Genomic DNA, 16447 nt, shown 5'->3' with positions numbered 1-16447 from the left:
TTAAATTGTATTGCTGGCTGATTATCTATGATGGGCATATTTTATTTACAAGTAAGTCCCTAGTAAAGTGCACTAGAGGTGCCCAGGGCCTTTAAATCAAATGCTACTAGTGAGCCTGCAGCACTGATTGTGCCACCCACATGAGTAGCCCTGCAAACATGTCTCACATCTGCCACTGCAGTGTCTGTGTGTGCAGTTTTAAACTGCCAATTCGACTTGGCAGGTAAACCCACTTGCCAGGCCCAAACCTTCCCTTTTACTACTTGTACGTCACCCCTAAAGTAGGCCCTAGGTAGCCCCATGGGCAGGATGCAGTGTATTTAAAGGGTAGGGCATGTCCTGATAGTGAAATACTGCCAAATATGTTTTTCACTATTGCAAGGCCTATCACTCTGATAGGTTAACAAGGGGACTGCCTTTAAATATCTTTTAAGTTTACTTTCCCATTGGGAGCAGATAGAGATGTGCAGTTAGGGGTCTCTGAACTCACAATTTAAAAATAAATCTTTTGGTAGAGTTAGTTTTTAGATTGTCTGTTTGAAAATACCACTTTTAGAAAGTGGGCATTTTCTTGCTTAACCATTCTGTGCCTCTGCCTGCTTGTGTATTCCACGTCTGGGTCAGACTGACAGTTGGGGTGTTGTGAATTCCCTCTAGACAGTGACACAAAGGGAGCTAGGTTGTAGCCTGCATATCCTGATGAGTGTCCTGGGCTAGAGTGGGAAAGAAGGAGCTGACATTTAAACCTGAAAGGGCTCTGTGCCTGTCCTCACACAATGCAGTCTCCAACCCCCTGGTGTGTGTCTGGGGCCAGGCCTAGGCAAGGCATGATCTTGGCAGGATGTTGTGAACAACAGATGCTTTCCTTTGAAGTTTGCCTACTTCAAAATCAGAACTGGGTATACGTAGTGGACCCAAAACCACAGATTTTCAGATTACTTCTGGATCAAGAGGAATCTCTGTCAAGGAGAGGAGCTTGATGCTTGAGGAGGACCTGCCACTCTACCTGTTGCTTTGCTGTGCTGGCCTGCTGCTGCTGCTTCTGCCTTAATAGGGAAAGGACTGGACTTTGCTTTCTGAAATCCTGCTTGTGAGGTTTCTCCAAGGGCTTGGACTGAGTGTGCCTCTCTGTCCCAGGGACATCAAAGACTTTACCTGCCAGCACATGGGTACTCCTTCTGAGGACCCGGATTTCCCAAGGGGTGTCAATCCAGTTCCTGGGCCCTTGGAAGTGAGTTCTGGTGAGAAAACAGGAAGATTCAGGCACATCGACTCCTGACGACTCCAGAACCAGCACCGCTGCACGAATATGCACCCCTGCCTGCACCCCAAAGCCATGGTCCCCGCTGGAGTGTGACGACCCCGACCGACACCGCAGGCCCGACACCCCCGCAGCCTCACCAAAGTTCCGTGACGAGGTGGGTCCCAAAATGTTGTGTCACCGTCGTCTGTGACATCTGTCTCCGTCACGGCGCCAGCAGCCCCATGGCATGACTGCGACCCAGTGAGGTCGCCCAACGCTTCTTGACCTGCCGGATTCATCGACCCCGCTGGAGCATCAGGGACCGATGCCTCATACTGAATCCAGCGACACTTCTCCTCCCTGACTCCGTGCACCGACCTGTTTCTTCATTGTCAAAGGTACTGTACCTGGGGGTCCATGTGACTCTGTGAAGAGCGCCATTGGCGTCGGATTGTTGGGAATGACTCTATCATGATGCCGCGATAAGTCTGAATTGAAGCATTTGTGTTTCTAAGCACTATATTCAATTTTAATCTTTAAAAATGTATAACTTTGCATATGTTGGATTTCTTGTCGTTTTGGTCTTGTTTGATTTAGATAAATATTGGCTATTTTTCTAAACTGGTGTTGAGTCCTTTTGTGGTGTTTTCACTGTGTTACTGTGTGTGTTTGTACAAATACCTTATACATTACTTCTGAGATAAGCCTAACTGCTTGTTCCAAGCTACCAAGGGGGTGAGCAGGGTTTATCTGAGCTGTGTATCTCCTTTACCCTGATTAGAGATAAGGTCCCTGCTTGGACAGAGTGCAAACTGACGACCAACCAGAGACCCCATTTCTAACAAGATGTGTTTAGGAACATTCTCTGGAGTTTTGCCAGCTGTAAGTACCAATCATAGATCACTTTGTAGTGTGCTTCGTGTAGACCTAATGAGTGGTTGAATCTGGAGCTGTCACGCTGCATAGTTGCTTAGATATCCTCAATGCTTGTTCCCTGAGTGAGATGTGGCAGGGAGTGGGGGCACCAGAGGTGGGCATCAAGAGGGAATATCGAAAGGCGATACACCCACAGGTTGACCCTGCTCTTTGTACAAATTGTTCTATAGGAAGGAAGTCTTTGGTAGCAGCCAAACTTATAGTTGGTTGTAGCACCCAGTGCTTCACTTAAGTGTAGTAGTAAATTTCTGATGCGGGCAAATTAAAGTTAGGGCTGCAATTTTCAAATGTTAACATGTTCCACCCATGAAATAAATCCAAGATAGTAAGGCATCCACCTTGTAGTTGATAGGGGTATATGGAGAGAGAAAAGTTCCCAGTCCTTCTGACCGAGTTACAGTATCCCACACTTTCAACGTGGTGGCAGTTGGAGTGCTTAAGTAGGAATTAGGTGGACGATCAGGTTTGGGTTTCCATAGGATGTCTCAAATTGTCCTACCCACTATCGCCTGGTCCATTTGCAGCCAGTGCTTATCTGATTGCCTAAGGGACCATTCAGATATGACTCCTAGGGCCATATGTAGGAACACATTTTCCCATAGACACAGAATGGGTAAAACCCTTTGCTACATCTGGCCCCTAGTTAGGCTGCGCTATATTAGGATAGCAAGGCCAGTAGAGCCAAGCCACCTGCATCTTTAGAGAGCATCAGAAGTTTACGTGAAAGTCGGGCCTTGCAATTTTGCCAGATTAGTTTAGTTATGAGCGAGTGGGTGGTAGAGAAAATTCCTCAATAGGAAGCTCCTGAAAGAGATACAGTACGTGCGGAAGTACAGTCATTTTTGATCACGTTAATGCACCCAAGCCAAGTTAAATATAAAGGAGCCCATCGTTTGAGGCCTGTTTTTAGTTGCCATAGCAAGAGGGGGTTATTCGCCTTATACAAATCAGACACTTTGGGTGTGATCTTTATTCCTATATAAGTTGTTTCCTTTTTTGCTTAGTGGAAGGAAGAGATGGATTCTATCTCTACTGTCTCTGTAGGTAGGACAGTTAGATTGAGCAAGAAGGATTTATGAAGATTAATACTGGAGTTCAGCCTGCTGAGCTTGGAGCAGTGACTGGGTAGAGGTGTAGGACAGCAAAATATCATCAGCAAACAAAGAGATTTTGTATTCAACTGAGCCAAAAGACAGGTGTGGCCCATATTTTTATAGAGGTTCAATGCTGAGGGTCAAGAGTAAAGGAGAGAGGAGGCACCCCTGTCTCGTTCCCCGAGTCAGATCAAAATAGTCAGAGGCCATTCCGTTCATCCGTACTCTAGAGTGGGGACATGCATAATTAGTCGGTAGTATAGCAATAAATTGTTCCCCAAACCCAAAGCGGCGTAATGTGTGAAACAGAAATGCCCAGTTCACTCTCAAAATCTTTACTGGTGTCTAGCACCGGTAAAACCATCGGGATGTGCTTCTTAGTAGCTTTCCCCACTAAGTGGACTACTCGGTGTAAGTTGTCATGGGTTTGTCTCCCTTTAATAAAGCCAGATTAATCTGGGTGGATCGATTCCGGCATGGCTCCTTCCAGTCTACTGGCTAGTATTTTAGTGTATAATTTAGCAACAAGGTTAAGTAAAGCAATTGGCCAATAGGATGCGCAAAGTTGAGAGTCCCTGGCTGCGGAATGACAGAAATCAGGGCTTCTCACATCGAGGGAGTCAACTCTTGAGAATTCATTACATGGTTAAAAAGCTCACGTAAGGGACTAGGGGGTACATGTACGAAGGCTTTTGCACGTCGCAAACAGCGAATCTGGCTGTTTGTGATGTGCAAAATGCACTTTCCCATGTACAAACCCAGTTTTGCGATTCAGTAAACTTTTAACCGAATTGAAAAACAGGATTGTGACTCGCAATTAGTAAGGGGTGTTCCCTTCCTAATTGCGACTCGCAGTCCCATGTATGACTGTTTTGTGACCAGGAATGCGGTCGCAAAACAATCACAGCTAGCACCAGTGTCACACTGGTGCTAACCCATTCGCAAATGGGAAGGGGTCCCTGTGGGACCCCTTCCCCTTTGTGAATGTCACTGAAACATTTTTTCAGAGCAGGCAGTGCTTTAAGGAAAACGGGCTGCATTTAAACAAAAAAACTGCTTTATTTAAAAGCAGTCACAGACATGGTGGTCTGCTGTCCCCCTCAGGCCACCATCCCTGTGATTGTTGCCATTCCCAAGGGGGTCGCATATTGCGATCTACCTCATGAAGAATCATGAGGTGGGCATTTGCGACCCCCTTGTGAATTGCTATTAGTGTCAATGACACTATACTACCTTCGGATTTGAGACTCGCAAATTGCGAGTCGTTCTGACTCACAATTTGTGAGATGCAAATGCGAACTTTGGTACATGTAGCCCTAGGTCTGAACTGAATATTGTATAGAACTAGGCAATGAATCTCTCAGGGCCAGGTGCTTTATGTAGCTGGAGGGAATATATTGCTGGTTGTACCTCCTCCCTTGTTATGGGATCACTTAAGGTTTCCTTGAGGGTCAGGGAAATTTGTGGTAGGGTAACATCATCTAAGCAGGCTAACTGTTCCCCATTGTCCATTTGTTCTGAGGTATAGAGTTGTTTGTAGAAGGTTTGAAAGGCCTGAGCTTTCCCCTCCCCTCCTCTGTGAACTACCCCAGACCCATCCTGTATCTGAGATATGTATTCTTTTTCTTGCTTAGCTTGTAATTGTCCCGCTAGGAGGGACCCCACTTTGTTACGACAATTGTAGGTAGGCTTTTTGAGATGCAGAAGGGTCAATTCCACCCTATTCGCGTACATGGCCCTGATCTTTTCCCTTAGGGCAGTAAACTTTCTCTGAAGGGTAAGGATGGGTGAGGCCTTATGGGCTTTTTCAGCTTGAGAAGTTCTGTTTCTAGCATTTGTCATTCCTTAATTTTTTTGTTGGGTCAGGGTAGTCATAAGGGATATACATTTCCCTCGTACCACCACCTTAAAGGCATCCCAAGTGGTTGAGTGAGTGTGTCTCAGGGTGTGTTCAGTTGAAAATATTCTTTAGTTGTCTTACGGAGTTTGTCACGAAAAAGACGGTCACACATAGGAATACTCAGGAAGAACCATCTAGAGAAGGTGGAGCTTGGGGTGTGGCAGTCAAATATTACTTCCACTGGAGTGTGATCTGAGAGAGCAATAGCATGTATAGTGGCTGTTTAACAGTGTGGTGCATGTGTTGGCTAATGAAGGTGTGATCAAGTCTTGAATAGGTTCTATGAGTATGGGAGAAAAGGTATAGTCACATGTGGTGGGATTCTGAGCCCTCCAGGCATCTAGTAAGCCAAGTTAGCAAGAGTGTAGGTTGTGTGATTTTAATAAATATACCAGTTTGCGATCTGTGGGGGTGAGTTCTGTCCAGGTTAGGGTCCCATATTAAATTAGAAATCCCCCATCAGTATACTATCCCCCTCAATGAAACCACCCAGTAGGGAGAGGTAAGAAATGAGGGTGTCAGATTGACCTGAGTTAGGGGAATAAATCGTGGCAATAGTGCAAAGACTGCCATTAATAAGTCCCTTGACCATCAGAATTCTTCTTCCTTTGTCTGATTTGCTAACTTTCACCTAGGTGTGGAAAAGGAGTGCAACTCCATTCTGTTTAGTAGTGGCAGATGATTTATATATGTGGGGGGGGGGTGCTTTGTGCCTCAGTCTGTGATCGTCACTTCATTTGAGATGTGTTTCATTGAGGGAAATGATATCAAGGCGCCTGTTGAGGATATATCCAGATTTGGTGGCGCTGAGTGTGGGAATTGAGCCCCTTTATGTTCCATGTTAGGATATCAATTACTATACCAGGGCGTTAGGAAGGGGTGGTCCTTAGACTTCCACTCTTAAGTGGAGAAGCCTGTCGGTCCTACAACCCCATCTTGTGATCTCTAAATACATTATTATCCTTCCCCCACCAGGTTACCCCCATTTGAATATCACAAGTGCAGCCATGCAATAAAAAAAATAAAAATCAAGAGAAAATAAACAACATGAACCAGGGAGTCTACACTCCCTGTGAACTAACGGTTCCATTTTAGAATGAGTCTTTAATGGGATTAATGGAAACAAATCCTCTAAAACATCCTATAGATTTTGCCTATATATCACAAACTGTCTGATGCTCAGTCTTAGAATATTCAGCCGGTATCACAGCATGTAAAGTAAGGAAATCAAGATAGCTATGAAGGATATTTCCCACCAGAGAGTTGCATTGTGCTCATAATCACTAACTCCCATCAGAACAATTAGGAGAGAGGGAAGGGAATGAAGAGTGAGACCAGGACAGCCTCTTGGGGTTCAGGACGTCAAAGGTAAGTCGGATTAGCCAGGAGTGTGTTCCAGAGTTCACTTCTTGCTGTCTTGTTTCCCTTCCTCCGTGAATGCCATGTTCCTGTGGTAGGGCTGTCAATGGAGTTGTTGAAGGGATCTGAGGAGGCCCTTTTGCCATGCCCCTTTGTACCAGTTGGTACGGATATAGTAAGACCCAGTAATGAAGCTGCATCTTCGAACTCTGTGAAGTGATGTTGTTTGCTATGAAGCGCAAAAGCTATGCCAAAAGGATAAGTCCAGCGATATTTCACACGATCTTGACGCAAGGCCTCTGTGTTCGGTCTGAATTGTAGAGGTCGTGTTAAAGTGGCAGGGGAAATATCTTGGTAAAGGGAACATGTCTGCTCCTTGGAATGTTGCTGGGCTGCCTGGAGAATAATTTCTTTGGTTTTAAAGGAACTCAGTTTTGCAGAAATGTCTCTCGGTTGTTTCACTCCTCCGGAGACTTAGGGGCCCACTTAATTTACCCTTTCCAGCTTCACTTCCGTATTCTAAGCACCCAAGTAAGTCAAAGAACAGGAAAACCATGAAGGCCTCCAGATCAGGTCCCTAGCTTCCCTCCTCCTGACCCCTCACCCGAATGTTGTCTCATTGGAAGTGATTTTCTAAGTCTTCGCACTTCAGAAGAGCTCTGTGTAATTGAGAATGGAGTTGTTACATGTTGTGTTCTATCGGGCTTAAGCATTGCTCCATATCTTGATGTTTTATTTCCAAGTGAAGAGTGCATGTGCCGATCGAGTCAATATCAGTTGGAGGGGGATTATATGGGAAATGACATCAGCTTTGAAAGATTCGAAGGAAGCAGCAATGCCTGCCCAATGAAAAGAGGAGCTCCTCCTTAGTTAAAGCTATAGTTGTGTCGGTAGAGGGGTCGATAATTGATGGTCTAGTTTCTGATGGAATGAAATAGCTAGACATCCTGTTCATTTGGGCTTTCTTCTGGGACATACAGAAAAATGTGGTTTGCAGTGCAATAGGTCACAAGTTAGTTGTCTCTACAAGAAACATTCCTTAGAGAAAGTATTTGGCAAACATCAGGGTTTCATCAGTTGAGTCCTCATTGGTGGGTCACTTGACCTGCAGCTGATACAGGGAAAGCAGGGGTGAGCACTTTCAGGAGTCCTCAAATTGGCAGCATCCCCTTTCCCTGCACAGCCAGGTATTCCTCTCCTCCCAGAGATGGCACAAAGTCCCTTATAGGGTCCGGGTAGTTTACAGCCTGAGCGTGGGCATAACAGATTGACCCAGTGGGATGGGGAATGTCCAAGGCTAGGTCATAGCATGCCAAATAGTGCCCAGTAACTATAAAGGAGGTTTAATGAAGAAGCGCTTTAGTGGCTGTGTCCAGGCAGCTGAGGAGGATCAGTCTCTGCACTGAAGACGCTCACAGTGCGTTTCAGGAAGGACACCATGAAAGGGTCAAGCATCTTAGAACTCAGCGTCGTCTTGCTGATCCTCCCTGCCACCACCAATTTTTCAGCTGCAGAAGCATTGCACAAAGGAGGTACGAGTCTGAGAGGTGTCATGTGGGTTCAGTAGCCCTTTCTGTGCATATCGGGCTCGGTATAAGTGGGGCCACCGACATCATGCAGTTGAGTGGAGGGAACAGAGATAAAAGACAGCTCTCCCCACTCTGGAGACAGGTTCCGCACACATTGCTGCAATAATGTGTAGTTTGGTATGTGGAGCACCTTCTGGTGGCGACAGGCAGTGGTAGGTGTCCGTTAGCTGCTTTGACGCATCAGGATCATCACTACTGCCATATTGCCGTAGGCCTCAATGGCAAGTCATTGTGTTCCAGGTATAATTTCTTCATTCAGGCAGACGAAACAGAGCCCTCGATGTACTGCATAAGTCAGCCTGTTGTTTTTGCTCCAGGGCGACAGGAAAAGCGCATGGATGGCATTAGATTATGTAGATCAGCACAGTGTTCAGTGGAGTGTTCATGGATCACGTCCACCTGGCCATGATGATTGTCCCCGCCCTGATGGGCAAATTTTCAAACCTGGTAAATTATTACGTCCCTTTTAGCGACGACATCAAGCCATTAGTACAATTACACAATCTAGCAATGGCCGCTGAGGGTCCAATGAAAGATTAGACACTTCCAATAGGGCAAACAAACAACTGAAGCCTTGCATGCTAAAAGCCCTTGATACATTGAAGCATGATTTTTTACTGAAAGATCCATGGTGTGTGGAACATCCACAACTTATGGAATACACTTGTTTCTCATGACAATTTAATTTAGCCTCACGACTGGATTTCTTTCTCCTTACACATTCAATTAAGTGCACAGCGACTAACATCTGGGCTAATGCGTTCTCAGACCACTCTGTGGCCTTGCTCCATTTTCAGTTAAACATCCAGCAAAGAGAAAGGCCTAGATGGCGACTCAACTGCACACTGCGCTTGGACCAAATTTGACTAGAAAATACCTGATCTTTTATTATCCGTTTTTTTGTGCTCAACCGAGGTAGAGCCAGTGACTTAATAGTGTGGGCGGCTTTTAAGGCTATTTTCCGTGGCCATGTCAGGCACACAAAAACAAAGAGTACAATGCTCGAGTCTGTTCAATGCAAGCTGCGGTGAATGATGCTCTAAATTCCAACATGTCTATGGGAAATATAGAGGTAAAAAAAGAACAGATTTTTAAAGCCAAACAGTAGATGTGTGGCTTCTTTCTAATCAAAAAGAATAAAAGCCATAAAGCATTTCAACAGAAAAACTTATGAGGACAGCCAGCATATCAGCAAATTTCTTGCATGGTATACAAGACTCAGAAAGAATAAGCAGGTAATAGATATGATTGAGAACCCAGATACTTATCTTTTAACAGAGGAAAGTAGCAAGATCGCTGAGGTTTTTGTTCAACATCTATGGATAAATGTATGAGAAAGTGGAGGTTGTTCCTAGATCCTGATTAGAACAGTTTTTAAGACCATTATTTTAATGAAAGTGGCAAGGGAACAAAGAGAGACAGGTTGCTGAGGCTGCGTGTGCTCTTACAAATATGCCTAATGCCAAGGCCTGCAGCAGCAACGGTATCTTCACGGAAGTGTTTACATTTTTTACCAAGGAATTGCTTCCCTTTTTAGTAAGACTGTTTAATCAGTTTAGGAATGTTAGGGCTATCCCAAGAGCTTTTAAGGAATCTGTAATTGTTAGTTTTCTTAAAAAAGATAAAAGTACTACCAATGCCAATTCATATAGACCCATTAGTCTTTTGAATTCAGATTATAAATTATTTACCAAAATCTGGACAGCACATACCATTCCATTGGCTAAAAACCTGATCCAAAAGGCCCGGGAGCATTATTTTACCAGGCTGGCAAATATCTGCGAACACTAGTTTTTTAATTCAAGTAATCCACTATTTTTGTTGTAATGAGGACAAGGCCACCATCTTGATGATGGACGCAGAAAAAGTATCCGATCTGGTCAATAGGGACACATTCTTTTTTATTCTTAGAAAATTTGGCCTCCCCAAGCAATACTTTATAATGCACAGAAATCTTTATCAAGACTTGTGATATGTGGCCAAAGAAGCAGGTGTGGTGAAAATCAGTAGGGGCACTAGTCAGGGCTGCCCTATGTCCCCAGTACTGTATACTTTTTCCATTGAGGCATTAGCAATAAGAATTTGTAACTATGAATCAATAGCTCTATCATTAATAGGCATGTCCAAGATAAACATTTTTGCCAATTACATTCTACTCTACCTGAAATCTGATAAGGAAAACATACAAAGTATGATAAATGTCATCATGAAATATACATGGGCTGGGAGTTACAAGGTGACCCAAGCTAAAACAAAAATGTTACTGTTTAACTAATCTCCTATCAATCTTCTGCAAGATTTTCAGTGACAATATACATGCCAATGCTCCATTAGATATCTGGGTATCCAGGGTGCCAACAATTATTCCTTATTGTTTGATTTGAATTACAAAACAACTTTTTTAAAGATAAAAATGTTTTTAAACAGATAGAAGATTCTTACTCTATCCTTATAGGGCGGCCTTAATAAAAATGTTGATTCTTCCGCTAGTGTTATTTTTGCTGGCCAGTCATCCTATCATAATAAATAAGTCGTATTTTAAAGAACCCGCTCGATTATTCAATCCGTTTATTTGGAATAATAAGTGGTCCAGGACTTCAATTTCAGTTTTACAATTAGATAAATCTCGAAGGGGACTTGCTCTAATCCACTGCTGAACTTATTACCAAGCTGCTCTGTTAGACAATCTAGTTCAAACAATGGTTGACGCAGATATATTTGACAATTTTATTCTGAGGCATATGGTCAACGAGTCTGCACTCGATTTGCCTTCCTTTTCAAAGATAGTAAAACTTCAAAAAATAACAAGATGCAAGTTCTTCCATTCTCTTGAATATCGTATGAAGAAGTTTTATGAGGGTTGGCAGGTCTCTGATTGTTACACCTTTACATTGTTAGAAGACTTCTAATTTCTAGGCCTCATCCTACCTAAAATCATTCTGGAAGGCGGGAAAAGAAAAAAGGTATCCCCAGACTGGGAGAGTTCCTTGTGAGAGAAAGGCACTTAACATGGGATGAAATCACTTTACACTTAGGGTTTGAAGCTGGGGGGCCTAACGTTCAGCTTTAGACAGATAATTAGTCTACTTACTGCAGCATATTCAGAAATGAGTCAAGAGGTGCATGCAGTGACGCACCTTTTAGTTAAAAGTAAATTAACAGGAGTAGGCAATTGGTATCGGGCATTGTGTAAGAATAATAAATCTTACTTGATAAATGAACTGCTGGCCAAAATTCATCAAATACCTGGTTGTGTGATCACTAAGGGGGAATGGCATTATATCTCACAGATGCACCATAAATCCTTGAATGCCACATATTTTCAAAAGATGCCTTTTCTATCTAGATGGTTGGCTTACTATACCCCTCACGGGCTGCGTAGGATTGTAAATACAATCCCCGACCAATGTTTTTTGCTGATATTTAAACAAGGAAGGGAATTGGTCTTCTATCTTTTTTACATGATTTTTGGAAAAAAGTATTTCAGGAGCTTATAGATTTTGCCTAACTCCAAGTAGTTCCCAAGACCACACTTTCATTATTTGGTTCTTCCCATGTTGTTAAAAAGTTCAACAAAAATGTCCAGCATCTGGTGTTTATTGGTATTGCAGTGGCCTGTAGTTTAATATTGCAAAAATGGAGAATGGCATAGATTCCATTGTTGGAGCACTAGCAGACCAAAATGCAGAAGACTAAAGTATTAGCGGAAGCCTTTTGCAGAACTGTTGGGGTGTCTTTCGAGATTTTCAGGAGTGTGGGCAAATAGTGAGATACATAACCATAACTCCTGTTAAAGATAGATGGGACGTGGTAAATATCTGCACTCAATCTAGTCAGTAAAAGGATTTTTGAGGGGTTATGCCACACTGTGCACCAGACCTCTTCTTCAGTTTGCCTAGTAATGTACTGATCAGGCAGTCATTATCTGGTTGTTTTATTGAGCATCTTGCCCTTTGTACGATCTCGCCAAGTACTACGGGTTTTATTCTCATTGCATGAAATGTTTTATTCTGAAGTATGTAATTTGACAATATTTTCTATATTAGGCACTTTTCTTGTCTGCACTTCATATTGATTTTATGGATTTAGCTGCTCTATGATATACATTTGCTAACTTTGTATTTTTGTTTGCTGAAATATTTCATTATGTGTTGATTATGTACTGCTCAGTTTAAAAAAAGAGTTACAAAAAAACTCTGCGATATTCCAAGACACGGGCAGAAATAAGTATGCCACACGTCTCATACTACGATTTAGTGCCGGGAGCTTGTTCTGTGCTGAAAAATCAGCTTGAGTGGCACCTGGTGGAGTGCAAGCAGGCGTAGCTTCTTAAGCTGATTTTGCTGCTACTCACATAGATTTTCTACTCGAACAACAGCTTTCTGACTGTGAATAGTTGTGACCTTCCACAACTATCCGTGTCTTAGAAGTCACGTAGGGTGCCCTCCAAGTGACAGAAAACTTTGCTAGGGGATGCCAATCTCACTCACCAACTTACCATTGGCGAGCCGTATATGAGAAAAAACTCTTCCATGTGAAGGTTGGCGGAATTTAGCCAGAACTCCATGTTACAAGCATAACACAGAGTGGCCAAAACTCAGCCAACTCTGCTGGTGTTTCCAATCCACCTCTTGTCCAGTTATACACCTCCTGGTTCACTACTTACCTTACCTCAAGTGATAAAAACATTGATTAAAATAAGAAACTACATGAATAATTATTTACCTGTTGACCCACAATTATTGGCATTATAACTTACCAAACGTCTTCAGCCTTGATAAAGTCAGAAAGGAGGAAACACGGTTACTCAGTTCTTCTTAGCTGTTCATCATTTTACGTAAACACTTGTGAAAACATGACAGGTCCTGAAAAAGAATACATTTTATTAATGGACTCAATGGCAAACATTAGAGAAACTCTTAGCTGATATTCAAACAACTCTACACCTATGCTTGGTGTGTGCTCCAACTTTTTTGCTTTAAAGTATAACGTAACTTCAACCTTTGGTGTGTTCAGTAAATTATATATTTTTTTAAATTTGTGGTACTGCTGGAGTTCTCACAACCATCTTGAAATTTCTAATTTTTCAAGCTTATTTTTTCAAACACATCTCAAACACATTTACACTAAATCACAAAAAGCACCTTTTCTGAGTAAAGATCTAGATTTCTGCCAAAATTTGGTTTAATGATGTTCAGTCGTTTTTTCCAAAACGCTTCTTAAAATTCATATGGGGAACAACAGGGGGAAAATATGTTTTGGGACCCCCATTTTTCTTGGCTGCTGCTTGACGAATCAACCCTAAACTTTCTAGGAAAGAACTCAGGTGGATAAACTTTGTTTTCTAAAGTTTTGTGAAGATTCGTCAAACAACGCCAAAGTTACCTGTGAAACAAAAAAACGCTCTTCCTATGGAACCTGATCGTACAATAACTACACAGTTGTCAGTGGGAGTTCCACCTTATCTGTAGGTGAATCATGCCATCTCCCATTATAAAGAGTCAATTGCAAAGTCACACCACATTAAAATGCAATTGCTGATACCACAATAGGGGCTACTGAGAAACAAAGTTGAGCGCTTTTAACAAAGGTATTATAAAATTAGAAGATATTCACATCCTATCATTTAAAAGCATGTAGAAAAGGGTTTTTCAGACACCATCTTCCATAAAGCCCTATTTATAGCTAAAATAGGGTACTATCCTGACTGCTGATATATGTATATGTACGGTTTAGTCAACATTTTTATTATTTTTACACACACTGAGTACCACACATACAGTGAAACTAAATACGGACATGGCAGAGGAGTGGGTAGTTTGTTGGGGTCCTGAGGAAAGCCACAAACCATAGTTGAGGCTCTTCTGTGGTCGCTGAAGATACTTGACCCTAGGTTAAAAAGGATGAGTACACCCTCACAATCCATTTATGGGTTTAATATTACCACAGGAGACATAAATAAATCATTTTTCGTCTACCTTACTTTTTAATCTCAGCAGGTGCTTTTATATTTATTCTTTCCTCCTTAGTTACTTTTTTTTATCTTTCTCTTCCTACAGTACTTCTGTTTCTCTTTTCTGTCGTGTTTCCTCTTACTCTGGGCCACAATTGTGTCCCAAAAACGAGTGCTGGCTACCTCCAACCTGTAACAATTAAGTAAAGCACTTCTGTTTTTTGAGAGCGTGCCTGACATGTTACTTTCTCGTGTCAAGCTCTATTGCGCTGAAGGGCTTATTTCAAACTGGGTAGTGCTTTGACTGAGACAAATGAGAGATAGATGTGTAGCTGACTTTATCCCAACCCTACTTAGCTTTGCAAAGTTTTCACATGACTGACTTCCACGGGCTTCTGCCAGCTTTGAGATTGTAATATGCACCTGATTCTAACCACTATAGATCCAGGAACGTTGGATGAAAGCCAAATTTTCAGGATAACCACCAACTATGCAAATGAGCTCTACTTAGTTTTATTGGAGGTAAATGTATCTTATGTGAATTTTTCGAAAATATGGAGTGGATCCTGTCTTTCTGTATATGTTTGCTACACCATCTCCGAGGACATGCTGAGCTCCCTTGATTCCCTTGTAATCCTCCCAAACCCTGTCCTCAAACTCCACCTCTTGGTATCCATCCCACATCTTGATATCTATCCCAGACAGCAGGCATATGCTACTGGGAGTGTCAACCAGGTTATTACAGAAACATCAAAACATCTCTTTATTCTAAAAACATTTTGAGCCTCCATACTGTGGCACCAGGGCAGGATCTGACTCCATTGATGAAAGCAATGCTTTGAGGTGTCAGCAATGACACGCTCAATGAGACAGATAATGAAATCAGTGTGTGCAAGCACTTCTCCACACATCAAAGAGGTGTCAGAAATCTCAAGTTCCTGCATCCAGAAGCATCATGGTTTATTTATCAGAAATTAGACAAACAAATCTCAGCTGATATTAAAAGTAATAAGATAGGACTTTCCCCATTAGAGTAAAAGCTGGACTTGTTTACAGAGGTTCCTGCTACAGCGTTTGTGGGTGTTTGCTGTTTAAAATGTATTTGAAATGTCTGGATCCTGGCAAAAGCAGAGCAGCAGCCTGTATGAGATATGATGAATGGAAGTCTGAGAGCACTCCCTATGGGCTGCAAATGAGGTAAGGTAGCCTGAGAGCACCACTTGGGGTCTATATGTGAGGCAAAGGAACCTAAACCCAGAGTCGCTGAGTGATATATAAGATAAGGTCATCTGAGCGTGCAGCCTTTAGGCAAGGTATGAGGTAAGGATGCTTGTGTGGACTACCTATAGGCCAGTGATACATTTATGCCAATGGTTAAAGATGGTGGGCACACAGTAATGTAGCAAGGATGTCATGAGCCCTAACAGTAGCAAAGAAAACAGGCCCCTAAAAATCTGGTTCGATAGTGAAAAACAGCCACTAACTGGGGTGAATTTGTTCCTCTATCCCTTGTGCTCAGGTGCCACTGTACCTGCTGCACTATTGAAAGCCACGCCCCTGGAGGGAGGGCCTGGTCTAACCTCTACATTTATGTAGATAGGAGCGCATAATGCGCAGACAGGCATAATATTCAGTCAAAAGACTCAATCAGTGCTATAAGATGGACTGGTGTGGGCATCATCTGCAGGTAGGCTAGGCTGATGACAAAGTTTGGTTTATTTAATTTTTGTTGATTATTTCAGTCTTCTGGAAATTACACTTATGCTTGCCACTCATAAATCGCTTCATAACCACCCAGCCATGTGCTGGAGGGGCCAGTCCCTGCGGCCAACAACTCTAACCACCCAAACCCATGCTGCCCACAGCCTTTGACCATCCACAGCAGTAGTGGGCCGCATGGCCCTCCTCCCCAGAGTCGATCTTGGCACCTGGGACCTTATCCCCATGGCCCAGCCTTGTGACCTGGGTGCTCCCCAGGGCACCTAGTGACAATGTGGACCCGTGGTCCCAGCTGGCTCACCACCTCCTGTGAGAGCTGGCACTGCTGGCACAGTGAGGGAGCTGCTAAAGCAGCTCCCTCTCTGCAAGACCAATATTTCCTGTTTCCCAGCCTACATCTTGGTAGGCAGGGAAAAAGAGGAAACCTCCACTCGCATGAAGTGAGAGCTGTTGCGACCAAGTCACAGCAAACAGCTATGTCCCGGGGGTGGACACCCTTGGGCATAGCATGAGCTGGCCTTGGGAGCTGGTGGTCCACAGGGCCATTATTGGCTCCATGAGGGGGGCCGGGCGGCCCCCTTAAAAGAAGCATTGTCCCAGGAAGGTGGTGGTCCCCGGGGCTTGGGGGTCCGAAACTGCCCCCCTTCACTCTTT

At 43.2% G+C, this 16447-nt stretch overlaps 1 protein-coding gene across 1 annotated transcript in view; it reads right to left on the bottom strand.

Annotated features, from left to right (window-relative positions):
• Positions 1 to 16447, bottom strand: part of TNR (tenascin R) — an 847456-nt gene that overhangs the window by 338938 nt on the left and 492071 nt on the right. Inside the window, exon 3 of the mRNA XM_069231566.1 lies at positions 12881 to 12986. The gene's annotated coding sequence lies outside the window, so the exon portion shown is untranslated. The remainder of the gene's footprint in view (positions 1 to 12880; positions 12987 to 16447) is intronic.

The sequence above is a fragment of the Pleurodeles waltl genome, chromosome 4_2 (assembly GCF_031143425.1).
Source record: "Pleurodeles waltl isolate 20211129_DDA chromosome 4_2, aPleWal1.hap1.20221129, whole genome shotgun sequence".
NCBI classification, from domain to species: domain Eukaryota; kingdom Metazoa; phylum Chordata; class Amphibia; order Caudata; family Salamandridae; genus Pleurodeles; species Pleurodeles waltl.
Note: the sequence above shows the minus strand (reverse complement) of the source record. Positions and strands in the feature narration are given on the sequence as shown.